The sequence below is a fragment of the Callospermophilus lateralis genome, chromosome 1, assembly GCF_048772815.1.
Source record: "Callospermophilus lateralis isolate mCalLat2 chromosome 1, mCalLat2.hap1, whole genome shotgun sequence".
Lineage (NCBI taxonomy): Eukaryota > Metazoa > Chordata > Mammalia > Rodentia > Sciuridae > Callospermophilus > Callospermophilus lateralis.
Window position 1 is genome coordinate 89,381,782 of NC_135305.1, and position 27,766 is coordinate 89,409,547.

At 35.5% G+C, this 27,766-nt stretch overlaps 1 protein-coding gene across 3 annotated transcripts in view; it reads left to right on the top strand.

The window, feature by feature from the left end:
- Positions 1-27,766, top strand: part of Bbs9 (Bardet-Biedl syndrome 9) — a 462,827-nt gene that overhangs the window by 381,138 nt on the left and 53,923 nt on the right. The window lies entirely within an intron of this gene.

The window sequence follows — 27,766 nt, forward strand, 5'->3', positions numbered from 1 at the left end:
TCAGATGTGATATGGACCACCCAGGAATTATATTTTGTGCATCTTTTTTATATTAAATGGATAGAAGAAAATACAGAGTATTAATCTGAATATAGAGTATAAATATGAATAAGGTACCTAGTCTATCCCCTTGGAGATGCATTAAAATTAACACTTTTTAGTATTTTAAACTTAATGACCTTTTTGGCTTAAGGATTTGATGTTATTTTGAGGCTACTTCCAAATGATTCATTTTTACAGAATTTAAGTTTCGTTTTTCATAAAGCCTCACTGAGATTTTTGGTAAGATGTTTGGTGTTTACTTTCATATCGTCAGTACAGTTTAACTGTTTGTCTTACAATGAATTTTTATTAAGTTTGCAGTCTTTCATTAAGGAAATTCAGATGAATTCAATTCAAAAGGCTTTAGGAAAATTACTAAATGGTTTTTGAGCTTGCTTTTTCCTATAAAGAATATGATACTTTATACTTTTTTTTTTTAATTAGTTCCAAAATAGCAAAATACTATGGTAAATTGGACTTCGACACCAGAAGTGCCTGTGTTCCAAAGCTAACTTGGCCCTTTCCCAGTTCTATGATATGGAATACATTTCTTAGCCTGTCTACTTCTTTGTTTTATCAGCTATCAATAGAAATAATAATGGTACTTGATTATAGAGTTGGCCAAATTGAATAGAGTAGTACATGGAAAATGCTTAGTGAGTGTCTGATACATAGCAAATTCTCACTAAAAGCAAGCTTTTATCAATAATGATAATAAATACTAAAGGAAAAATCCCAAAGGCATTTTTGGAGTATTCAACCAAAGGATTCTAGGGTTCAATTAGGGGATGTAAGAATAGATGGGGAATTTATAAAGAGGAGTATAAAATTTTCCTTTTTAAAATATTATTATAAAATAACTGTAAATGATAATTGTGCATCATAAAAAGAGCTTACACCTAGTTAGAAAATTCAGAACTGGTTAAATTACAGAAGGTTTGAGGCTAAATGGAATTTAAAAAAAAAAAAGTCCACCTGAAACTAAGACTAATATTTCATAGTAGATATTGGGAAAGCAAAAGGTTTGTTTGAAAAGTAAGTTAAAATTAACTGTAAGTTTACTTTATCTAATATTTGCCAAAATTTAGGTTATGCTTATAATAATGTCCTGGTTTTTGGAGACAACAATAAAAGAATTGAATGAGGTTTTTGTTTAGTTTTTGGCATACTCAAACACTTAAATTTCACCTTACAAATACCTTTACAAGGAGAGTGGTTTTCAGGAAAAAAATATTCCAATTCATCCTTGTTTTCCTAGAGGTCTCTCTTAATCTTTTGATATGCAGATAATTTTTTTTCTTTTATTTAATTTAATGTTGTGGTACTGAGGATTGAACCCAGGAGCACTTTAACCACTGAACTATATCCTCAGTCCTTATTATTTTTTATTTTAGACAGAGTCTCACTGAGCGGCTGAGGATCTTGCTAAGTTGCCCAGGCTGACCTTGAACTTGTGACCCTTCTGCCTCAGCCTCCTGAGCTATTAGGATTATGGGTGTGTGCCACTATGCCCTGCTTCCAGCCAGATAATTTTAAAACATCTACAATTTCCTCATTCTTGTCAATTTTCTTCTCTTCAATGTTAATAGGAATAACTGCAAGATTTTCAGTGATCACTGGCCTTGCTTGTGACAGGAACATTTCTCCAAGATTAGTTAAACAGTGTTAATATTGCATAGTGTATGAAATTTTTATATTTCCCTTGCAGCCTATTTATGTTGAATTTGTAACAATTTCCAATAGCCAGCAAGAGATTAACCAATAAAATATTGATAGCAGACAGGGATTGATCTGTTGTTGAACACTGAAGAACATTTGATTAGAGACTAATTTTATAAGTGGTCAGTTAGTTTTGAATGAATATTTGTGTGTTCTGGTTTTGCTTTTGTATGACTACAGGAATTAGTCAAAAATTAAAACTGGAAAAATTAAGCCTTCCTTAAATAGGAGGATCCAGCTCCTTCTCCCTAATTACATATGTAAGAATTGAAAATGTGTGAACCCTAACTCTGACCACATGTGCTAATGTGGCATTTCAAAGCAATGGGAAGAGGACAAGATGAATTAGTTTAAAAAATGGTGTTGGGAACTGGCCAACCATTTGGAGAAAAGAAGTAGTATCTCGTTCATACCATATGCCATAATACATTTCAGACGAAAGCAGTTTGAAATGGGTGGGGGCAGAAAGGAAAGAAACAAATCACAAAAACACATATGGAAATAAAGGCAAATACACAGGTATGGAATCAGCATAGATTTTTCTGAAAAAGTCAGCAAAGGCTGAAAACAAAAGACTGAGCTGCAGTTATTCCTGCTCAAAATCTGATTCAGAAGGATGGTAGACCAAGGTGTGTATTATGGAAATTACCTCAGGTGGTAGAGTTATAGGTGAAATCTGGAGCTCCTCTTACTCTTCCTTTTTTATATCTGTGTACATTTCCTACAAATGCTGTATATTACTTTTATAAAAAGGCTGTGATAGAAACTTCCAACAAGAAGACAGCTGTGTAATTGTATCAGATATGGTGGTAAGGAGATAGGACCAATTTCCACAAATCAGGAAAATTGACTTTATTTCCCCCAAAAGGAAGTGAACTATAAAAGGGCATTGTGTTTATGGGGCTTGTTTGTATGTCAGTTTTAATAAACTAATTGAAGTCCTGCACAGGACTCTTTACAGAATTGTGGGCAACTGACTTCTGGATTCTGCCTTCTTCCAGTTTCTGTAGCTCCTTACCCAGCACAGACCAAGTTATGCAAGTTGCTGATCTCTTAGTAACACTTCACCTTGTCAATCTGGTGAACCCTTTGCCTACAACCTACTTTACTTCTTCTCAGTATTTTACAATGGGATCATTTTCATTCCTTGGCTTCTTTTTTAGTACAGGACATTGTTCCTATCCCCCTTAAACTATCTTTGATAATCTGCTTTCTGGCTTCTTGTGCCTTTTAAGACTGCTGATGTTCTTTCTTCATGTTACCCTGGACAATATTATCCAACTGCCACCTGAATTCCATGTGTTTCTAGGTTCATATCTTCCTGTGGTTTCCCTTCCAGATGCCACATACCTCCACCCAATACCCACCCTACAGGCCTCTGCATTTTCATATACCTGAGTAGAACGCATTTCCTCCCTTGAGTCCAATTTCAGTGGATAACATTACCCCATGTCCAGGCTGGGACCTTAGAACAACTTCCACTCTATGTTTCTCTTCCATCCTGTGTTTAGTCAGTCACCAAGACCTGATGGTGGTGCCTACCAAATATGTCCTTTTTCACTGTCCACCCTGCTATTACCTAACCCCTTTATCTCTTACCAAACTGTTAAAAAGACCTATCAATAATCTCCTTGTCTTTTGATTCTTACTTTTAAAAAAGAATTCATAAATGTTCATAGAAAAGTTTAACCAAAAAGTAGAAATAGTCCAAATATCCATCAACAAATGAGTGAATAAATAAATATGTTATGTCATGCAGTGGTATATCCTTTAGTAATAAAAAGAGCTAAAGAATTGATACATGCTAGAGTAGTTGAGCCTTTAAACCATTATGCTAAATGAAAGAAGCCAACTACAAACAGCCATAAATTGTATACTTCCATTCACATAACATTTCCAGAATAGGCAAATTCATGGAGACAGAAAATATATTAGTGGTTGCCTAGGGAAAGGCAGGAGTGACAGCTAATATTCTAAAATGATATCATGGTGAAGTTCACATTACTATGTGATTATAATAAAAATTATTCCACACGTATTTTTATTTTTTATATTCCTTATTTTTATTTGTTCTAATTAGTTATACATGATATCAGAATGCATTTTGATTCATTGTACACAAATGGTGCACAACTTTTCATTTCTCTGATTATACACTATGTAGAGTCACAGCACATGTGCAGTCATACACATACCTGGGGTAATGATGTTCTTCTCATCCTACCATCTTTCCTGCCCCCATGCCCCTCCCCTCCTCACCCACCTCTTTGCCCAATCAAAGTTCCTCCATTCTCCCATCCCCCATTATAGGTCATCATCCACTTATCAGAGAATATTCAGCCTTTGGTTTTGGGGGATTGGTTTACTTTGCTTAGCAGGCTATTCTCCAATTCCATCCATTTACCTGCAAATGCCATAATTTTATTCTCTTTTAATGCCGAGTAATATTCCATTGTGTATATATACCACAGTTTCTTTATTCATTCATCTACTGAAAGGCATCTAGGTTGGTTCCACAGTTAGCTATTGTGAATTGAGGTGCTATAACATTGATGTGTGGCTGCATCACTATAGTATGCTGATTTTAAGTACTTTGTGTATAGGCCAAGGAGTGGGATAGCTGGGTCAAATGGTGGTTCCATTCCAAGCTTTCTAAGGAATCTCCATACTGCTTTCCATAGTGATTGCACCAACTTGCAGTCCCTCCTGAAATACGTGAGTGTACCTTTTCCTTGACATCCTCGACAACATTTATGATTGCTTGTATTCTTGATAATTGCCATTCTAATTGAAATGAGATGAAATCTTAAAGTAGTTCTGATTGCATTTCTCTAAATACTAGAGAAGTTGAACATTTTTTTCATATATTTGCTGATAAATTGTATTACTTCTTCTGTGAAGTGTCTGTTCAGTTCCTTAGCCCATTTATTGATTGGGTTATTTATTTATTTATTTATTTATTAGTGTTAAGTTTTTTGAGTTCTTTGTATATCCTGGAGACTAGTGCTCTATCTGATGTGTATGTGTAGTTAAGATGTTCCAATCTGTGGGCATTATCTTCATGTTACTAATTTTTTCCTTTGCTGAGAAGAAGCTTTTTAGTTTGAATCCATCCCATTTTTTTTTGTTCTCATTTTTATTTCTTGTGCTTTAGGAGTCTGGTTAAGGAAGTCAGGACCTAAGATGACATGATGAAGATTTGGGCCTACTTTTTCTTCAATTAGGTGCAGGGTGTCTGTCCAACTCTTAGGTCCTTTATCCTTTGAGTTGAGTTTTGTTCGTGGTGAGAGATTAGTAGTTTAATTTCATTTTCTACATATGGATTTACAGTTTTCCCAGCACCATTTGTTGAAGAGGCTATCTTTTCACCAATGTATGCTTTTGGCACCTTTGTCTAATATGAGATAACTGTATTTATGTGGGTTTGTCTCTGTGTTTTCTATTCTGTACCACTGTTCTACGTATCTATTTTGGTGCCAATACCAAACTGTTTTTGTTACTGTAGCTCTGTAGAATAGTTTAAGGTCTGGTATTGTGATGCTTCCTGCTTCACTTTTCTTGCTAAGGATTGCTTTGGCTATTTTGGGTCTCTTATTTTTCCAAATGAATTTCATGATTGCTTTCCCTATTTCTATGAGGAATGTTGTTGGGGTTTTAGTAGAAATTGCATTAAATCTGTATAAAGCTTTTGTTAGTATGGCCATTTTGACAATATTAATTGTTCCTATCCAAGCATATGGGAGATCTTTCCATCTTCTGAGGTCTTCTTCAATTTTTTCCTTTAGTGATCTTAGTTTTCATTATATAGGCCTTTCACATCTTTTGTTAGATTTCTCCCAAGTATATTGTGAATGCAGTAGTTTTTCTAATTTCTCTTTCTGAGGTTCTTCACTGATATATAGAAATGCATTGATTTATGGGTGTTGATTTTATATCCTGCTATTTTGCTGAACTCATTTATTAATTCTAGAAGTTTTCTGGTGGCATTTTTTAGATCCTCTAAGTATAGAACCATGTCTTCAGCAAATAGTGATAGTTGGAGTTTTTCTTTTCCTATTTGTATCCCTTTAATTTTTTTCATCTGTCTAATTGCTTTGGTCAGAGTTTCATGGAATACATTGAATATGAATGGAGAAAGAGGGCATCCCTGTCTTGTACCAGTTCTTAGAGGAAATGCCTCCAATTTTTCTCCATTTAGAATAATATTGGCCTTGGGCTTAGCATAGATAGCTTTTGCAATGTTGAGATATGTTCTTACTATTCATAGTTTTTCTAGTGTTATGAACATGAAAGAGTATTGTATTTTATCAAATGCTTTTTCTGTATCTATTGAAATGATCATGTAATTTTTATATTTAAGTCTATTGATGTGATGGATTACGTTTATTGATTTCTGTATTTTGAACCAACATTGCATCCCTGGGATGAACCCCACTTGATCATGGTGCACTATCTTTTTAATATATTTTTGTATGAAATTTGCCAGAATTTTATTGGGAATTTTTGCTTCTATGTTCATTAGGGATATTGGTCTGAAGTTTTCTTTTCTTGATGTGTCTTTGTCTGCCGTAGGTATGTGGTTGACACTAGCCTCATAGAATGAATTTGGAAGGGTTCCCTCTTTTCTACTTCATGGAATAATTTAAGGAGTATTGGTGTTAATTCTTCTTTGTAGGTCTTATAGAATTCAGCTGAGAAACCATCTGGTCCTGGGCCTTTCTTGGTTGGTAGCCTTATTTTTTTCTAATTTTTTTCTTTTAATATTTTTTTTTAGTTGTCAATGGAACTTTATTTTATTTATTTATATGTAGTGCTGAGAATCAAACCCAGGGCCTCACACATGCTAGGCAAGTGCTCTTCCACTGAGCTACAACCCCAGTCTTGTGTTGGTAGGCTTTTAATGGCATCTTCTAGTTCATTGCTCTAAATAGAACTGTTTAAGTTGTGTATGTACTCCCAATTCAGTTTGGGCAGTTCATATTTCTCAAAATATTTTCTATTTTATTGGAGTATAAATTTTCAAAATAGTTTCTAGTTATCTTCTGTATTTCAGTGGTATCAGTCACGATATTTCCTTTTTCATCACAAATTTTAGTGATTTGAGTTCTCTCTCTCCTTTTTGTTAGGGTGGCAGCCACCCTATCAATTTTTTTATTTTTTCTAAGAATCAGCCTTTTGTTTTCTCAAAATTTTCAATTGTTTCTTTTGTTTCAATTTCATTGATTTCACTCCTGATTTTAATTATGTCCTGTCTTCTACTACTTTTGGTGTTGATTTTTTTTCTTCTTTTTCTAGGGCTTTGAGATGCAATGTGAAATCATTTATTTGTTGACTTCTTATTCTTTTAAGGAATGAGCTCAGTGCAATGAACTTTCCTGTTAGCACTACTTTCATAGTTTCCCAGAGATTTTGGTGTGTTATATCAGAATTCTCCTTTACATCTAAGAATTTTTTTATCTCCTTCCTGATGTCTTCTGCTGTCCATGCATCATCCCATTACTCAGTCTCCAGGTGTTGGATTAGCTTCTGTTTTTATTTTATCATTGATTTCTAATTTTATTTCATTATGGTCTAATAGAATGCAGGGTAATATCTCTATTTTTTTTTGTATTTGCTGAGAGTTGCTTTATGGCATAAAATATGGTCTGTTTTGGAAAAGGATCCATGTGCTGCTGAGAAAAAAGTGTATTCACTCATTAATAGATAGAATATTTTATATATATATATATATATCTGTTAAGTATAAATTATTTTTTCTAAATTGTTGATTATATTATTGAGTTCTATAATTTCTTTGTTTAGTTTTTGTTTGGAAAATCTATCCAGTGATGAGATAGGTGTGTTAAAGTCACCCAGTTTTATTATCTTATGGTCTGTTTGATTCTTGTCATTGAGAAGGATTTGTTTGATGTATGTAGGAACCCCATTGTTTGGGGAATAAATATTTACAATTGTTATGTCTTATTAATGTATGATTCATACTTAAGCAGTATGAAATGTCCCTCTATATCCCTTCTGACTATCTTTTGTTTGAAGTCCACTTTATCTGATATGAGGTTGGAACCCCCTGTTTGTTTATTTCTGTCCTATGAGTAGAATGACTTTCCTCATCCTTTCACCTTCAGTCTATGGATGTCTTTTCCAATAAGATGAGTCTCTCTAAGGCAGCATATTGTTGGGTCTTCCTTTTTAATCCAATCTGCCACTCTATGTCTTTTAATTGATGAGTTTAGGCCATTAATATTCAAGGTTATTATGGAAATATGATTTGTATTCCTAGTCATTTTGGTTTTTTACTTGACTTGATTTCTCCTTTGGTTTCTTGTTTATTTTCATTATTGTTTTTTATTTCCTCCTTTTGGAATATTTTTGTCAAGAATGTTCTGTAGTGCAGGCTTTTTTGCTATAAGTTCTTTAAACTTTTGTTTATCATGGGAGGTTTTTATTTTATCATCAAATCTGAAACTTAATTTTTCTGGATATAAGATTCTTGGTTGGCATCCGTTTTGTCTCAGAGCTTGCTATATCTTGTTCCTAGCTTTGAGGGTCTAGATTGAGAAATCTGCAGAGATTCAAATCGGTTTCCCCTATATATAATCTGAAACCTTTCTCTTTCAGCTTTTAAAATTCTATCCTTATTCTATATCTAGGCATTTTCATTATAATGTGCCTTGGTGTAGATCTGTTGTAATTTGGTGTCCTGTAAGCCTCTTGTATTGGATTTTCCAATTCATTCTTCATCATTGGGAAATTTTCTGATATTATTTCATTGAAGAAATTGTGCATTCCTTTGGTTTGTATCTCTGTGCCTTCCTCTATCCCGAACATCAAAAAGACCAAATCTTAGATTTGGTCTTTTTGATGTTATCCCATAATTCTTAGATGTTCTGTTCATGGTTTCTTACCATTTTTACTGTTTGGTTAACTTTATTTTCAAGAGTAGATATTTTGTCTTCATTGCCTGAGTTGCTGTCTTTCAAGTGCTATAGTCTATTGATGATGCTTTCTGTTGAGTTTTTTTTTTTCTTTTGGTTTATTATTTCTTTCATTTCAATGATTTCTGTTTGGTTTTATTTCAGAATTTCTCTCTTTCTTGAAGTAATCTTTGCTACCTGTATTTGCTCTCTCATCTCTTTGTTGGAGTGATCAATTGTTGCCAGTATTTGCTCTCTTATGGCATTGTTTGATCTGCAGATCACTCAAATTTTGTCCATTCTGAACTCCTTCTCTGAAATTTCACCTACTGTGCTTCAATTACTTCTATTATTGTGTCATCTTGGTTTGTTTTGGGCACTTTCTTCCCTTATCTTTTCATGCTTTCCATGTCTTCCCTTCTAGCAGTGCAGATCTGAGGTATTATAGTTTCTGCCTTATAATCTTCTAGTGTCCCTGCAGGTTATTGTTGTCTCGCCTTTGAGAGGGAGATCAATATTAACAGCACCCAATCAAACAATATACAGCCCTAAACCAAAGAGTTCCCATTTAGATGATTACAGTTTTATCACAGTAAGCAGGAATGATGTGTTCAATTATTATTTGCAATATAAACAGTAGGTTTACAAAAGGGTCTACAGATTCTAAGAGAATCTGTAAAGAGAAACAGGGCTTGTAGGATGTGATGTTCATGAAGAAGAAGGTCATAATATAGAGGTATTAGCTCATAGAAAGCATAGAAGATGAATCAAAAGAAGTTGTCTGTTAACAGAAGAAAAGAGAGAAAGAGTTGGCCCAGTGCAAGGAACTCTACCGCTTCTCCAACAAAATGGTGGCTGTTAGCACACCTAGCAGGGATACTTCTGGTGTATCAAAGCTGCAGGGACTTTGGTTATAGTCTTTTGGAACCTGGCTGTTGTCTCTAGATGGAAGTGTCCACATCTGTATTTGGTGGCAGGGTGGCGTCAAACCTGTAAGTACCTTGGTTTGGGGCTTCCAGCCACTGACCGGTATCCCAAGATAGAAGCTGCCACAACTAAAGATGGTGTTAACAGCAGCAGGGGCACCTTAAAGGTGTCTCAAGATGGTAGCAACCATTTTTATAGATGGGGTTGAATTGGCAAGTCAAAGGACTGCTTGGGCAGCCTGTTTGGAGAAGCAGTGCTGTAGTGTGTGGGTATGGTCCTCAGAGTGGTGTGAAGTCCTGTTCCTGGTACCAGGCCTGGGCTCCTCGAGGTTTGGCAGGGTAGTCCTGGGCCTGGGCCTGGGCTTGAGCTCCTGCCTGGGCTCTGTAAGGGTCAGCAAGACGTCCTACACATATTTTGAAAAGGTAAGTTATATGTGAATTAAATCCCAATAAAGTTATTAAAAACAGCCTTTTTTTAGTAGAAGATGAAAGTGTTCTTTGTACAAGTTCAGAAAATTCAGATAAGCAAAAAGAAAATTTAAAATTACTAATAATCTAACCACCCTGAAGTAAATATGAGCTCAAGTACACATACCTATCTGTGTATATACATATCCTTGTAGTATGCATATAAGGATATGAATACACATACGTATATGTATCCTTATATACACAGATACATATGTGTATGTGTATTCATATCCTTATAGTCTTTTTTCTTTGCATGTGTATACTTCTATTTTGTAAAATTGGAAGATATTGTACCTACTGCTTTACACTCTACTTTTAAAACTTTCATTATGTTATCTCATTATTATATAGTGTACAATATTTTAATGATTGTATACTTAATTTGTCTCCTTTTGTGAAACATGTAAACTGTTTCTGTTGATGGTATGATACACAATTATGTGGTGAATATTCATTCTTATACCTAAATCTATGTTTATTGTGATAAATTTATGTTTTTCCATGAGTACGGGTTTATTTGAAAAGATATGGATCTGGTTATTTTACTTCCTTGCTTTAAAAGACTTTACAGTTTTCTACTATGTAAAATTGAAAGTCCTAAGCCTGAAATACAATGTTCTTTATTAAGGAGTTCCACATTTTCCTTCTAGCCATATTCCCTACATTTTCTTCCTTAAGAGCCTTTACTGATACTGAACTTCTCAATAGTCTCCAAATATACCATGGTTTTCAGGTTTATCTGTTATAAAGAGTCTCATTGCTCTGGGTAGACAGTTTGGGCCTGGTAATAAAATTACCATGAATTTCTGAAGGCCCAAGCTGAATTGATGTTCCATAAAGCATTCCATGGACCTTCTTGCATTACTGTTCACTCTTTTCTCTGTATTCTCTGGTACCCTGGATATATGGCTATTTTAGTACTTCTCATAGAGTATCATCACTTAGTATTTCTATTCTGTCCCTCATCCCATTTAGATTTTATTGTATTCTTCCCTGTGATCTCAGTATCCCACTCCCCCCCCACACACACAGCTGATACCGTATATTTTTAAACTTTTATTTTGAAATAATCATGACTCACAGGAACATATCTACATTGTACATGCAATCCCAGAAGTGGTGACATCTTATACAACTAGTACAACATCAAAACTAGGAAGTTGACATGGGCATACCATATATTTTTGGAATCAATGAGGATTTTTGTAAAAAGTACAAACCTTGAACTAGGTATAAGTTTTGGGCTTCTAGAAAGGGTGATGGTAAATCCTGAAGATAGAACTTGTGGTCTGAGCAAGATAAGTCTTTATATAAGCATGTTAAGGTTCAGCTTAGAAAGTCATTGGGAACAGCAGTAAGAAGCAGTAGATCTAGGACCTGAGAGGCTGAACAAAATGATTAAGCATGATAAAGATATTAATAGGGGCTGTTGTTGATTTGTAACTTGTGTCTTTGTGACCTACAAAGGCTATGTTTTAGAAATACTAATCAATGGTGGTTTGCAGCATGGAGGGAAGTGTGAAATAAGGAATGATATAAAAAGATATATGTCAGGGCTGTGGTTGTCACTCAGAGGTAGAGTGCTCGCCTACCACGTGTGAGGCACTGGGTTTGATCCTAAGTACCACATAAAAATAAAAATGAAGATATTCTGTCCATCTATAACTAAAAAATATTTTTAAAAAAGAAGAAAGAAAAGATATATGTCTACGTCTGTCTCTGAGAAATTTTAGATTAAGGGTAAGACTGAAGCAGGAAAAGTAGATTTTGGTATCCTCAGGCTGGAGTCATCATTGATAACCTTGCACCGGATTGAATCCTCTGAGGGGGTAAAGTCATGACGAGTGGAGCACCCAGGATTTGAGACCCAGCTGAAGAACTGTGGTTGGGAACAAGACGACGACTAAAGAGACCAGTGAATTTCAAAGATCTCACAGAAGAAGTAGTGTCAGTACTATCAAGGACAACAGAGGGTCAGGAAAAATCTAGTGGGGAAAAAAAACAGTATAAGAAGGCCGATGGAAGAAAAAGTAGGCTATTGTCAGATGCTTGTAGTCAGGTGGTGTGGCTAGATGAAAGTACTGTAATCCAATGTTTGTGTTAAATAGGAAGCTTTGGGGAGGCAGAAGGAATAAGGCAGAATATATGTAGACTGCAGAGAGTTAGCATTTGAGAAGAGAAAAAGTGAGAACCTGGATATGCATTGGGATATATAGAGATTAATCAAATAAAAAAGAGGCAAATGTAGTAAAGTTCAGCCACACAGGCTTTAGAGAAGTAGTTTATAGTAATTTGTGAAAGAGTAGGAAAAGATGGATGGCGAGGTAGTAACCTGAAGTTGATTTGTATTAGCCCCTGGAAGAAAGATAAACTTGGCAATTTCGTAGTTGTACAACTGTTTATTCTTTTGAAGTCATAGTTTTCTCACTTGAAAAACTGATAACACCTCCTTGTTTTGAAAAACACATATCAATTCAAAATTATTTGAAAATCAAACTGTATTGTGTAAGTAAAGGAAACATTCATTTATTAATAGGATGTACATTCTTACTCGTTGTAATAGACCATAATGACATGAATGGAAGATTAGTAGAAGGGTATTTGAGTCTAGGATTAGAGTTGGATTTGGCAGAAGAAGCAATTAGAAGGAGTTGGAGAGGAAGGTCTCCCATCAAAGACCCAACAGAATAACATTCTCTCTGTGTGTACTTAGCAAATACTTGTTGATAGACATGCTGGCTAGTAACTAATTACAATGTGATGACCAAAGACCAGCTTCTTGGAAGTAAGGTTGTTAATACAGGAATAGAATACCAGGGGAGTTTGAGGAATTTCCTTCCCTGCAGATGTTTATACTAATGTGACTACTCAACAATCCAAAGATAATTTTGGAAAAACCCTGCCTGAAAGGGAGGGAGATACATTAAATAACTTTTGAAGAATATCACTATTTCTATTTCTTCAATCATGTCATACAGTAAAATTTGTAAAATGCCCCATTTTTTTTTTTTGTCACCCAGCTATCTATGCAAGCTGTATTTTCTGTAGGCTACTCATGTGAAATATCACAGTGGAACCTCTGACTGCATGCAGTTTTCAGTAACCTTAAAAATCACATAACTTAGGCGCCCTCTCCCCACTAAAAAGTACTTCAGTAACAGGAGCATCCCTCAGGAAGACAGTTATCTCTGAAGCTATCATATCAAAAATAACTTTTCTGGGCTGGGTTGTGGCTCAGCGGTAGAGTACTTGCCTGTCATCAGTGAGGCACAGGTTTAATCCTCAGCACCAAAATAAATAAATAAATAAAACTAAAGGCATTATTTCCACCTACAACTAAAAATACTTTAAAAAATAACTTTTCTTACATATTCTATGGACATTTGGGATTGCTTTGTTTTCAAATATGAGGATGAAAAATGGATATATTTAATTTAACAGTTGCTGGCAATGAGAGAAAAATTATGGGATTTCTATTGGGCACCTACAAACATGAAACTTTTTTTTAAAAAAAGTTCAAAAAACTTTTTTGGGGAGAAAAAAAACTTCTTAACTTCAGTTTCTGCTTCCTTAATGAATTTATTTTCAATAGTCCTGTTGTATTGGTTCACCTCAAACTTACAATAAATATTCATATTTTTCCCTTAAACTTCTGTTTCCGCTATCTACTAATTCTGTGAAGAATTCAGTTTCAACAATAAAATGATTCTATTTCTCTAGTTTCACTTTAAATTCACGAGTATTATTAAAGTTGAATTAAATTTTTCATTTTCCTTTAGATTTGTTGGGTGCCCAGATAAGGTATTTTCTTTGCTTAAAAGCAATTTGTTAACCAGTTACTTATGTGAAACAGTCATTAAGACTTATTATGAAGTTTCCAAGATGGCAGAGTAGAGGAGAACCCATTATTGGCGTGACTCCTAGTGAGTGGTCAGAAGTTTTTCCCCACAGAAGCTCCCATTCATGAATTTAAGCTTCATAGAGCGTGTGACAGGATTTTAAACAACAGTTTCTTGCAAGTGTAGCCCAGAATGCAGGGAAACCAGAGTCGCTCTTTGCTGCATAAGCCGGCCAGCAGCATGGCCCGGGAACCTGCTGCAGACGGGCGGAGATTGAGTGCCACGGAGTTCTGGCAGTGCAGAGACACAGAGTTACTGATGCTTTAAGGCTGGAGCGTGCCATACTGCAACCTGCATCATGGCAGGGCACCGGATGGAGGACCAAATTCTGGACATAGCGTAGAAACAGCCTAGCTCCCTCCACTTCACCAGACACCCCTGGGCAGAAACAGGCGGTCACCTTCTTAGAAAATCAACTCTTCAACTTTTGGTGGGTGTAGCTGACAGCGCAATGGGCATCTGAACAGGTGTGTGATTACCAGCCTCCCCTCTCCCCAGCTATGATAACTCAAAACCGTTCTCGCCAGCTTTTTTAAAAAATATCTTTATTTATTTATTTTTAATGTAGTGCTGAGAATTGAACCCAGTGCCTCATGCATGCTAGGTGACCGCGTTACCACTTGAGCCACATCATCAGCCCCTCTCGCCAGCTTTTAGCAGGCATAGCTATCAGAGCAAAGTGCAACTGAGAAGGTACCTGATCTCCAACTCTTCCTCCCCCTGCTGTGATAACTCAAAACCTTTCTCGCCAGCTTTCAGTGGATGTGGCTATCAGAGGGAATACAACAGAACAGGTTGCAGGTTTCCAACTCCCCCTCTCCCCACCTGTGATGCCTTGATGACTATCCAACACAGAGATAGCATCTCTAGACATAGAGACTAACTATAAATGTATTAATAACAAAAACTAGCTCATAGATGATGAATAGTTGATATTGGGAACTGTTCACATTGTCTCCCATCACAAAGGAGAGACTTTGGAACTATATAAGAGCAATACAAACCTATAGGGGAAAAACAATAACCCAACAGTCACACAGAGCTGGAAAGAAATGTGAGCAACATGAAAATACAAGAAAAGAAAGGACCACAAAAAATGCAGGACAATTCAACATTAGAAGAGGTAACATCTATAGCAGAAAGAATGTCAGATAAAGATTTCAGGATATACATGGTCAGATGATCTGGAATCTCAAGGAAGACATTAGACAGCAAATGCAGTCAATGAAAGATCACTTTGACAATGAATTACATAAACAAATCCAAGAAGCAAAAGATCAACTCTACAGTTGAGAAAGAGGTTATACAAAAAAAAAAAAAGAAATCCTAGAAATGAAGGATTTCATTTTTTAATTTTAAAACCAAATTAAAAACTCAAAACTCAAATGAGAGTATCACAGCAGAGTATAACACTTAGAAAACAGAACACCAGAAAATGAAGACAACGTATATCATCTTGAGAAGAGTGTATACAGTATAGTGAGACTGATAAGAAACCATGAGAAGCACATCCAAGAAATATGGGTTAGCATAATGAGACCAAATTTAAGAGTTATTTGGATAGAGGAAGGTATAGAGGTCCAACCCAAAGGAATGAACAATCTATTCAATGAAATAATATTAGAAAACTTTCCAGAAATGAAGAATGAAATGGAAATCCAAATCCTAGAAGCCTACAGGATGCCGAATGTGCAAAATCACAAGAGATCCACACCAAGACACAATATAATGAAAATGCCCAACATACAGAATAAGGAGAGAATTTTAAAAGCCATAAGAGAAAGGAAGCAGATTACATTTAGGGATAAACCAATTAGGTTAACGGCTGATCTTTCAACACAGACTCTGAAAGCTACAAGATCCTGGAACAACATATTTCAAATGCTGAAAGATAATCGGTTCCAACCAAGAATCTTGTGACCAGCAAAAGTAAGCTTTAGGTTTGAAGATGAAATAAAGACTTTCCACAATAACAAAAGTTGAAAGAATTTGCAGCTAGAAAACTGGCGCTTCAAAACATCCTTGGCAAAATATTACATGAAGAGGAAATGAAAAATAACAATGAAAACCAAAAGTGGGAGGTAGTACAGTAAAGGAAAAACTAATCAAAGAGGAAAAACAAATCAAGTTAAATAACAAAAATAAATAAATATGGCTGGAAATAGAAGCTATTTCTCAATAATAACCCTAAATGTTAATGGCTTAAATTCACCAATCAAAAGACATAGGCTAGTAGACTAGATTTTAAAAAAAAATCCAACAATATGCTGTCTACATGAGACTCATCTGATAAGAGAAGACACAACACAGACTGAAGGTGAAAGTTTGGGAAAAATCATACCACTCACATGGACCTCGGAAGCAAGCAGGGGTGTCCATACTCATATCAAATAAAATAGACTTCAAGCCAAAGTTAATCAAAAGGGATAAAGAAGGACACTATATACTGCTCAAGGGAACCATACACCAACAAGACATACCAATCATTAATGTATATGCTCAAAACAATGGTGCAGCTGTGTTCATCAAACAAACTCTTCTCAAGTTCAAGAGTCAAATAGACCACAACACAATAATCATGTCCCCATTGGACAGATCTTCCAAACAAAAGTTGAATAAAGAAACTATAGAACTCAATAACATAATTAATAACTTAGACTTAATTGACCTATACAGAATATATCAACCAACATCAAGCGGATACACTTTTTTCTCAGCAGCACATGGATCCTTCTCAAAAATAGACCACATATTATGCCACAGGGCAACTCTTAGCAAATACAAAAGAGTAGAGATACTACCATGCATTTTATCTGATCATAATGGAATGAAATTGGAAATCAATGATAAAATAAGGAAGAAAAATTCCTACATCACATGGAGAATTAACAATATGCTACTGAATGAACAATGGGTTACAGAAGACATCACTTAGAGGTAAATGAAAACACAGAACATACAAAATCTCTGGGACACTACGAAAGCAATACTAAGAGGAAAATTCATTGTATGGAGTTTATTCCTTAAAAGAAGAAAAAGCCAACAAATAAACAACCTCACATTACATCTCAAAGCCCTAGAAAAAGAAGAACAAATCAGTCGCAAATGCAGTAGAAGGCAAGAAATAATTAAAGTCAGAGCTGAAATCAATGAAATCAAAATAAAAGAAAAAATTGACAAAACTAAAAGTTGGTTCTTTGAAAAAATAAATAAGATTGATAGACCCTTAGCCATGCTAATGAAGAGAAGAAGAGAACCCAAATTACTAGCATATGGGATGAAAAAGGCAATATCACAACAGACACTGAAGAAATACAGAAGATAATTAGAAATTATTTTGAAACCTTATACTCTAATAAAATAGAAGATAGTGAAGGCAACGATAAATTCTTTAAGTCATATGATCTGCCCAGATTGAGTCAGGAAGATATACACAACTTAAACAGACCAATATCAAGTGAGGAAATAGAAGTAGCCATCAAAAGATTATCAATCAAGAAAAGCCCAGGACTGGACGTATATACAGCTGAGTTTTAAAAGACCTTTAAAAAAGAACTAATACCAATACTCCTCAATCTATTTCAGGAAATAGAAAAAGAGGGAGTACTTCCAAATTCATTCTATGAGGCCAGTATCACCCTGATTCCAAAACCAGACAAAGACACCTCAAAGAAAGAAAACTTCAGACCAATATCTCTAATGAATATAGATGCAAAAATCCTCAATAAAATTCTGGCAAATCAAATACAAAAACATATCAAAAAGATCATGCACCATGATCAAGTGTGAATCATCCCTGGGATGCAAGGATGGTTCAACATATGGAAATCAATAAATGTAATTTATCACATCAATAGATTTTAAAAACCATATGATCATCTTGATAGATGCAGAAATAGCATTTGACAAAATATAGCATCCCTTTATGTTCAAAACACTAAAAAAACTAGGGATAACAGGAACTTACCTCAACATTGTAAAAGCTGTCTACACTAATCTGTCTACACTAAGATTCAAGCCAGCATCATTCTAAATTGAGAAAAAATCTGGAACAAGACAGGGATGCCCTCTCACCACTTCTATTCAACATAGTTCTTGAAACACTGGCCAGAGCAATTAGACGAAAGAAATTAAAGGAATAACTATAGGAAAAGAAGAACTTAAACTAGCACTTTTTGCTGATGATATGATTCTATACCTAGAAAACACAAAAAAACTCTACCAAGAAACTTCTAGAACTAGTAAATGAATTCAGCAAAGTGGCAGGATATAAAATCAACACCCATAAATCAAAGGCATTTCTGTATATCAGTGACAAATCCTCTGAAAAGGAAATGAGGAAAACTACCCCATTCACAATATCCTCAAAAAAAAAAATTTAGAAATCAACTTAACAAAAGAAGTGAAAGATCTATACAATGAAAACTATAGAACCCTAAAGAAAGAAATTGAAGAAGACCTTAGAAGAAAGGAAAGATCTACCTTGCTCATGGATAGGCAGAATTAATATTATTAAAATGACCATACTACCAAAAGCACTATAAAGGTTCAATGCAATTTCAATCAAAATCCCAATGGCATTCCTCATAGAAATAGAAAAAGCAATCATGAAATTCATCTTGAAAAATAAGAGACCCAGAATAGCTAAAGCAGTTCTAAGCAGGAAGAGTGAAATAGGTGATATCATTATACCAGACCTTAAACACAGAATAGAGGACACAGAGACTAACCCACAAAATCACAACTACCTTATATTAGACAAAGGTGCCAAAAGCATGCACTGGAGAAAGGATAGCATCTTCAATAAATGGTGCTGGGAAAACTGGAAATCCATATGCAACAAAATGAAATTGAATCCCTATCTCTCACCATGCACAAAAGTTAACTTAATACTAAAATTATGGAATTTGCAGGGAAATGGATGGCACCAGAGCAGATTATGCTAAGTGAAGCTAGCCAATCCCTAAAAAACAAATGCCAAATGTCTTCTTTGGTATAATGAGAGCAACTAAGAACAGAGCAGGGAGGAAGAGCAGGAGGATAAGATTAACATTAAACAGAGACATGAGGTGGGAGGAAAAGGAGGGAGAGAAAAGGGAAATTGCATGGAAATGGAAGGAGACCCTCATTGTTATACAAAATTACATATAAGAGGTTGTGAGGGGAATTGGAAAATAAACAAGGAGAGAAATGAATTACAGTAGATGGGAGAAGATGGGAGAGGAGGGGAGGGGGGATAGTTGAGGATAGGAAAGGTAGCAGAATACAACAGTCACTAATATGGCATTATGTAAAAATGTGGATGTGTAACCGATGTGATTCTGCAATCTGTATTTGGGGGTAAAATTGGGAGTTCATAACCCACTTGAATCTAATGTATGAAATATGACATGTCAAGAGCTTTGTAATGTTTTGAACAACCAATAATAAAAAAATAAAAAATAAATAAATAAATAAAAGTTAACTTAAAATGGATCAAGGATCTAGGAATTAAACCAAGAGACTCTGTGTCTAATAGAAGAAAAAGTAGGCCCTAATCTCCATCACTTGGGGCTAGGCCTCAACTTCCTTAATAAGATACCTATAGCACAAAAATTAAAACCAAGAATCAACACATGGGACTGATTCGAACTAAAAAGTTTTTTCTCAGCAAAAGAAGTAACATGTGGGGTGAATAGGGAGCCTACATCCTGGGAACAAATTTTAACCCCTCATACATCAGATAGAGCTCTAATCTCTAGGGTATATAAAGAGTTCAACAAGATAAGCACCAAAAAAACACAAATAATCCAATCAATAAATGGGCTAAGGACCTGAACAGACACTTCTCAGAAGAGGATATACAATCAATCAAGAAATATACAAAAAATGCTCATCATCTCTAGCAATCAGAGAAATGCAAATTAAAACTACTCTAAGATACCATCTCACTCCAGTAAGAATGGCAGCCATTATGAAGTCAAACAACAATAAGTGCTGGCGAGGATGTGGGGAAAAGGTACAGTCATACACTGCTGGTGGGACTGCAAATTGGTGCAGCCAATTTGGAAAGCAGTATAGAGATTCATTGGAAAGCTAGGAATGGAACCACCATTTGACCCAGCTATTCCTCTTCTCGGACTGTACCCAAAGGACCTAAAAACTTTATACTACAGAGACATAGCCACATGGATGTTTATAGCAACACAATTCACAATAGCTAAACTGTGGAGCCAACCTAGATGTCCTTCAGTGGATGAATGGGTAAAAAAAAAAAAAAATGTGGCATTTATACACAATGGAATATTACTCTGCACTAAAGAAGAATAAGATTATGGCATTTGCAGGGAAATGGATGGCATTAGAGAAGATTATGCTAAGTGAAGTTAGCCAAACCCAAAAAAAACAAATGCTGAATGTCTTCTCTGATATAAGGGGGGTGACTAAAAATGGGGTAGGGAGGGAGACCATGTGAGGAAGATTACATCTAGATAGGGAATACAGGTGGGAGGGAAAGTGAGGGAGAAGGGGATTAGCATGGATGATGGAAGGAGACCCTCATCATTATACAAAATACATGTATGAAGATGTGAATTTGGTGTCAACATATCTTGTATATAAACAGAGATATGATAAATTGTGGTATAAAGGTGTATTAAGAATTGAAATGCAAAAAATAATGAGAGCTCATGTATAATGGCATAATTTGGTGTGAACATACTTTATATACAGAGTTGTGAAAAATTGTGCGGTGAATGGATAATTAATGTTGTAATGCATTCCACTATTGTCATGTATGTAAGAAATTTTAAAAAAGACTTATTATATGTCACATTATTTTCTTTTTTACCCATATTTTTATTGGCACATTATAGTTATACATAATGTTGGGAGTTGTCATTACATATTCATACATGCACATATCATTATTTTCTTTTTAAAAATTTAAATGCATGTATAATGAGAGTATTTACATGTATATGGGGCAGACCCAACAATTGGGCCCATTCCTATTACTTAGTCATTTTTAATTCTGGCCAATGTAACTGTCCAAAAATAGGAATGCTTTACTTTTGACACTGCTTAGCCATGACAAGGAAAGATGACATTCCTTCAGAATCGTCATGCTGAATGAAGCCAGGTCCATGCTGCCAACCTTTTAAAAAATCTTTTAATACTAAACTTTTTATTTAAAAAAAAAACATTTTTAGTGTGTTTATTCCAATAAATTGTTGGACGAGTCCAAAATTCTTCTGATTTATATATAGTGTGGATAACAGTTAAAACTTTAAATAAAACAAGTTCTCATTTCTGATTTTCTTAGTGCATATAAAATTTCTATTCTAAAAAGTAAACATCTTTTATTGTTCAGAAGAATGTTTCAACTCTATGCTTTTTTAAAAAAAATAGTTTTTTATTCTTAAAATGCTTAATTTTTTTAAAAAAATATTTTAGTTAGCTAGAATTTTTGTATTCCTTTCAAGTCTGCTTTCTGAACCAGAGTTCAGGATTATACAGTAAATATTACCTACAAACAGTGATGTCATTCCCTTGCTCTCAGAAGCCATGATTTATGCTAATGCTAATAGTTTTTATTTAGTACAGGTATTTGCACATTGGTTGAACTAAGATATTTTTGGCATTTGTTTAAAATAGTCTTGGAAACGATTACACATGTAAATAAGAAGCAAATACATTGTCCTAGTGAATATCAAGGTAAGGGGGGGGGCCAGGCTCCAGTTTATTGCCACTGTAGTTACAAACAAAAATCATGGCAGGTAGGTGCAGAAGTCTGGCTGGGTTTCAATGAAAAAGATCAAGTTCAATAAAGCACATCTTGTAAACAAATACTCAGTATACACGACTGCATACTTGTGCAAATAAATACTTCATGTTTTTTAATCTTTTTTTAAAGACACATTTCCTTTCAGAATTAAGTAAAACACCAGACTGTGATAATTTTTAAATTTAATGTGTAAACTCATACAAAAATCAATAAGTTATATACTTTATCTGTTATTTGCATTAAAAATCACATGGTATACCAACCAAGATTCAGAACCCTAAGGTGATTTGTGAGTGCTTACTCTAGGCAGGTGTTGTTCTAGGTACTGAGGCACAGTGGTGAACCAGACAGACACAATCCTGACCCTCAGGAAATTTGCATGCTGGCAGGGGACAGTCACTATACAGGAAAACAAAGTTCAAACAATGAAAAGTACAATGCAGAAAAGTAAATCAAGATGAGGGGAAGAGGGATGATTATAAGTCTTTTTTTTTTTTTATACCAGGAATTGAACCCAAAGGCACTAACCACTTAGCAACATCCCCCGCCCTTTTAATATTTTATTTAGAGACAGGATCTCACTAAGTTACTGAGGCTGGCTTTGAATTCAAGATCCTTCCACTTGAGCCTCCTGAGCCATGCTGGGATTAGGGATGTGCTCTATTGCACCTGGCAATTTTTGTTTATATCTTTTTTAGGACCCAAGCCTCTTTTTATTTTTCTTCATTTAGTGAAATAAGAAGCTGTCATATTTTATTATTTGAGACAGATTCATTATGTTACTAGTTCAATTCTGTTTGGTTACATAATATTTAGATTAGTTTATTACTGTTAATATTAAAATTGTCTGTCTGATCAAAGAATCTGTTTCAGTTTTCAGAAAAGAAGCAAAGCAATTCTTGAGAAGTTTTCCTTATAAATAAATTTAACAAACTGGCTGTAATGATCATTAAAACATTTTATACCATAAAAATAATGTTCTTATTATCTTCATTGTGCCTTCGAGTTTATTAGCGACTGTTAAAAGTCTGCTGTCTCATGGTATCACCTTACTAGACTATGACATCTCTGAAGGCAGAGACTGTCTTTATTCCCACATATTTAGAATTTAATAATTGGAACTAGAAGGCATTCAATAGATCTTTGTGGAATTAATTTGAATTGAATCACTTGCTGAACCATTATTTCCTCTCTTTCTCGGTCATGCTACTCTGTTCTCTGTTGTCCCCACCCCACCCCACCTCCTGGCAAATACATCCACCTTCGTCTGTCCCTCAATTCTTCCCTCTTGAAACTTGTGGATTTCTCCTCAAGGTTCCACGATAGTTCCTAGAGCTGGGTAAATCTTTGACTATTCTTAGGTCTACTCTGTAACTAGAAATGAATGCTAAAATTAAACATAAAACTGACCTATTCCTTCTGTCTCCTTTCATGCTGTGTGACATTACCTGAGCCCTTCTCTGCTAATCAGGTTTTTGAGTGAATTTCTATCTTTTTCCCAACAGAGTTAATTTCTGTTGTTTTGCTCAAACTCACATCTCTTTTCTCCTAAATGCACTGTTTAGTTTAGGTTTTCTGCACAGAAGACCTCTCTTCTGCTGTACCTGGGGAGCTCAAGCCTTTCCAGAGCAGATTTCACTTTCCACTACTTCACTTAAAAATTTATTGGTAATTTTATTTATCTTTTGTCTTTCTGTTCTTTCTCAGGAAAAGACATGCTTAGTCTTAGGATCAAAATCAGGCATTCCTTGGCCTGGAGGTCTCTACTTCTTCTGGCTCTCTCTCTATCTACTTCTCCATCTGCAACTCTCCCTCCCAATTCTCCTTGCCCATTCCATCCTGGCTGCACAAGTCTCCTCTGCCTTCACTCATCAAACTTCTTTCTGCCTCTGGTTTTTGCATATGCTTGAAAATGTCTTCTATTCACTCCCAAACACCCCCACTCTGCCCTTGCCTGCCACCCTACTCCATATACACATGTTCACTGGCTAACTTGTATACATTCTCATATCTCGATTTATAGGTCACTTTCCTGTAAGAAGTCTTCTGTGACTCCTGTTATTCTTGCTTATGATCTCTTGGACTTTTTCTTTATAGCTGAAATAGAATTCATATTTGGATCTTTATTATGAGTTGTATTATTGTATTTCCCTATTATACCAGCTTTGTCTGCATGGAATGGATATCCTAAGGACAACTGATGGATCAATTGCATCCCTCCTTTTCTTATTTCCTCAGAGACCTTATATCTTCAAATTAATCTCACTTGACCTGTCAGATAGTTCTTTAATGTTATTCCTTTCCCATTTCTAAACTTTTCTCAGTTCTCCTTTGTTTCAGTAATGCCTCCTGACTATTCATGTTATTTTATTAACTATCTTTTTAAAAACTCTCTTCCAGACTTATATATTGTAACAGTTACATTGTGGCCTCTTAAATATGAATTTAGAATGAAGCATATGTGACAATTCTTGTTTTGACCCTGGGAAAAAGATTAACAACATAATTAACACATATAAGGTCCTTAAAAGGGTGAAATTTATTTATGAAATTTATCTATTTATAAAATAGGACAATTTTGTTTTCAATTAACAGCTATTTTTTATAATGCCACAGTGTTCACACATAGAGCTGATTATTAAGAAGATTATTAATAATATGATAATTAAATAAGAGAGAGACAGGATTCTTACCCTGATGGAGCTCACATTCTGTGGGGGAGCCAGATAATAGACAATTATAAAACAAAATAGGAAAATTGAAGGTTGTGTTAAGTGCGGTGAAAGAAGAGTTGAGAGATTTCTTGGTGGATGAAGAGAGTTTGCAGGAAGAGCTATATCATGTACTGTTCCTTACATTCCATGCAAGGAATTTAAATGATAGTTATCCAGTAAATAGAAGGAAGCTATCAAGTAGTCTTAAGTAGGGAAGTTACATGATCTTATCTATGCTTTTAAAAATTACTATGACTGATGTATGGGGAATGTATTGGAAAATAGCTGGAATAGAAACAGAGATAGCTAAAGAGACTATTGTAGATGTGTGAGTGAGAGGCCATCTTGATGGGTTGTGCCAAAAGAGGTAGAAACAGATCTAAGGCATATTTTAGAGGCAAAAATATATAGAACTTGGAGGTGGACTACATGTAGGGGGCGAAATAAAGAGAGGGGAAAGAGATGATTTCTGGAATATTGGCTTTAGTGGTGAGGTAGACAGGACTGCTGTTGGTGAACTGGGAGAGTCTGAGGGAAGAACAGTATTGTAGGATGTGGGTTGGGAGATGGCAGAACCAGAGGCTCAGTTTTGGCTGCATTCCATCTGAGAGGCCTGGCTGGCACCCACTTGTAGATGTCAAGTGGACTGGAGTGCAAAGTTAAAGTCTGAACTGCAGATAGACTGTTGGGAGATGGAAGCTATTTGTGTTGTTCTAAGCTGGATGGACTCACTTACATGGGGAGAGGAAAGAGAAGGGGTCTGATCTAAGCTGAGTGACTTCCAACATCTAGAGGTCAGGTAGAAGGGCAGGAGCCAACATCGGAAATTGAGGAGAAGCAGCCAAGGAATGAGTAAGAGGAAAACTGTGAGAAAGTAGCCACATGGAAGCCAAGAGAGGGAGGATTTCCAAGGTCAGCACATGGAGCATGGTAAGGGCAGAGACAGGAGTGACATACTTCTTCTACCTGGAGTCTTATAGGTCTTGCAACATTTCTTCTTATATATATTCATTCTTTATCACTAATGGAAAGTTTTACATGTATCTTGATAGACTTTGTATTTTTTTAGTATATAGGGATAGCCATATAGATGACATATCAGTGAGCACCCATATCCCATCTTGTTTTTTCTTCAGAGGACACAGAAAAATCCCAAGTTTTCTAACTATAGCAATTCCAAAATTATTATTTTAGGTCTAAGCTCATCATTGTCTGGCTTACTTGTTCCTTCTCTTATTCCTCTTCTTTTTCTCCCTTTTGTGGCACTGGAAACTGAAAACAGGGCCTCATGCATGCTAGGCATCTTCTCTTTATTTTGAACTCTTAGCTCCAGTGTTGTGGTTTGGGTGTGATGTGTTCCCCAAAAGCTCATGTGTGAGACAATTTAAGAACATTCAGAGATGAGATGACTGGGTTATGAGAGCCTTAACCCAATCAGTGAATTAGTCCCCCTAATGGGGATTAACTGAGTGGTAATTGAAGGTGTGTATGTTGTGATTGGAGTAGGTGGGCACTGGGGGCATGCCTTTAGGGTATATATTTTATATCAGGCAAGTGGAGTCTCTCTCTGCTTTCTGATCATCATGTGAGCCACTTCCCTCCACCACACTCTTCTACTGTGATGTTTTACCTCACCTCAAGCTGGCTGGCTGTGGATTAAGACCTCTGAAGCCATGAGTTCCCAAATAAATTTTTCCTCCTTTAAAATTGTTCTTGTCAGGTCCTTTAGTCACAGAAGTGAAAAAGCTGACTAAACATTCAGTTATACCAATTTCTTTACTTATTCTTTCCTTACATTCCAGAAACTTTAGCAAGCAATAGGAAAACAATGGTGAGCAAAACAGACCTAGTCTCAGCTGTCATGTAGCCTATATTTTCAGTTTATGAAGTAAGCATACATACATTTTGTTTCCCCAAATCTTTCTACCTTATTTAGCTTGAGATCTTTGCTGCTTGGTTCATGGATTCTAGCCTTGCCCGTTACGCAGTATATACTGATACAGGTGAAAAACCAGCGAACTATGTCAAAAGCACTCTCAATATTACATTTGACAAAAAGTTTTGTAATTTTCACATAGCTTGTTGCCCCATAAAAAGGTTAACAGCACATTTTTAAAAAAAATAAATTAATAAGTATTTATAGGAAAAAATGTTCAGTTACAAAATGAGATAAATACAATGAGGGCAAGAGATGATGGAGGCTCAGACTTACGAATCAACAATGGAGATGAAATCAGCAGGGCTTGGTAGTTGATTGGAGAGAAGGGTTCAGGGGGAAAAGAGGTATCAGGGAGAGCTCCATTTGGCTGGATCCAGGTAGCCGGTGAGCCATTCATTGAAAAGGCATCTTTGGAAGAGGATAGAGTTTGAAGGGGACAGATTATGAGTTCAGTTTTGTCCATGAGTGCTCATCCAATGTCTGCCTTTCCTGGAGAAAGGCTTCCCTGAATATTCAACCCTTTGCTGACTACTCTCACTCCTAGATTAAATAATGTTAGCAATTTCATATGCTTCAACCTATTACTGTCGCAGTACTGCCCAGTGGCACTTAGCTTTACACTGTTTCTCTAATTGCTCTGTGTTATAAATGAAGACATGAAATCCATGTGAGTATAAATTCCATTATAACTATTTTTGTTTATTACAACTGACAGCATGTGGCAGAGCATGGTGTTTTAAAACACTGCATACTTGGATTTCCTTGAGAATATCCTAATTATGGGTTAATTCAGAATCTATAAAAAATTATTAGACAGTGGTATCTTTCAGGGCAACAGGAATGAATGAGTTTATTAATAAAGAATGAGTAATACACTCCACGGTTCTAATGGAATTTGTTCCCTATCTGAAACTTTTTAAAAATTAAAGTTGTGAAACCCTTATCACGTATCATGTTAACTGAGCCTCAAGTGAAACACAAGAGTGATGAGCTTTCAAGAGTTTTCCCAGTCTGAAATTTTGCTTCTTGTGTGTTTTTCCCTTAGTACATTGTAAAACATCATCTAAGTTTGTGTCTTTAATAGAATTTGATAGTCTTCTCCATAGTGTTTCTCAAATTAGCTTCAGAAATTTCAGCATTGGAAAATTGGAATTTTTATTTTCCCAGCTGTTTAAATGTAGTATATTTGAAGACAGAGGCACTGTCCTGTAAGTTTATAGCCTAAATAAATCTATTTTAAAGGTGTGCTGGTCAGAGGCCAGGTGGCATAATGGGATGACATATGAGCTATTCATATTTGAAGACCTGGCACTAAATTCATCTTGAGATGCCAGGAAAATGACTTTAGAGGTGTCAATTTGCTGGAGTCCGTGGTGG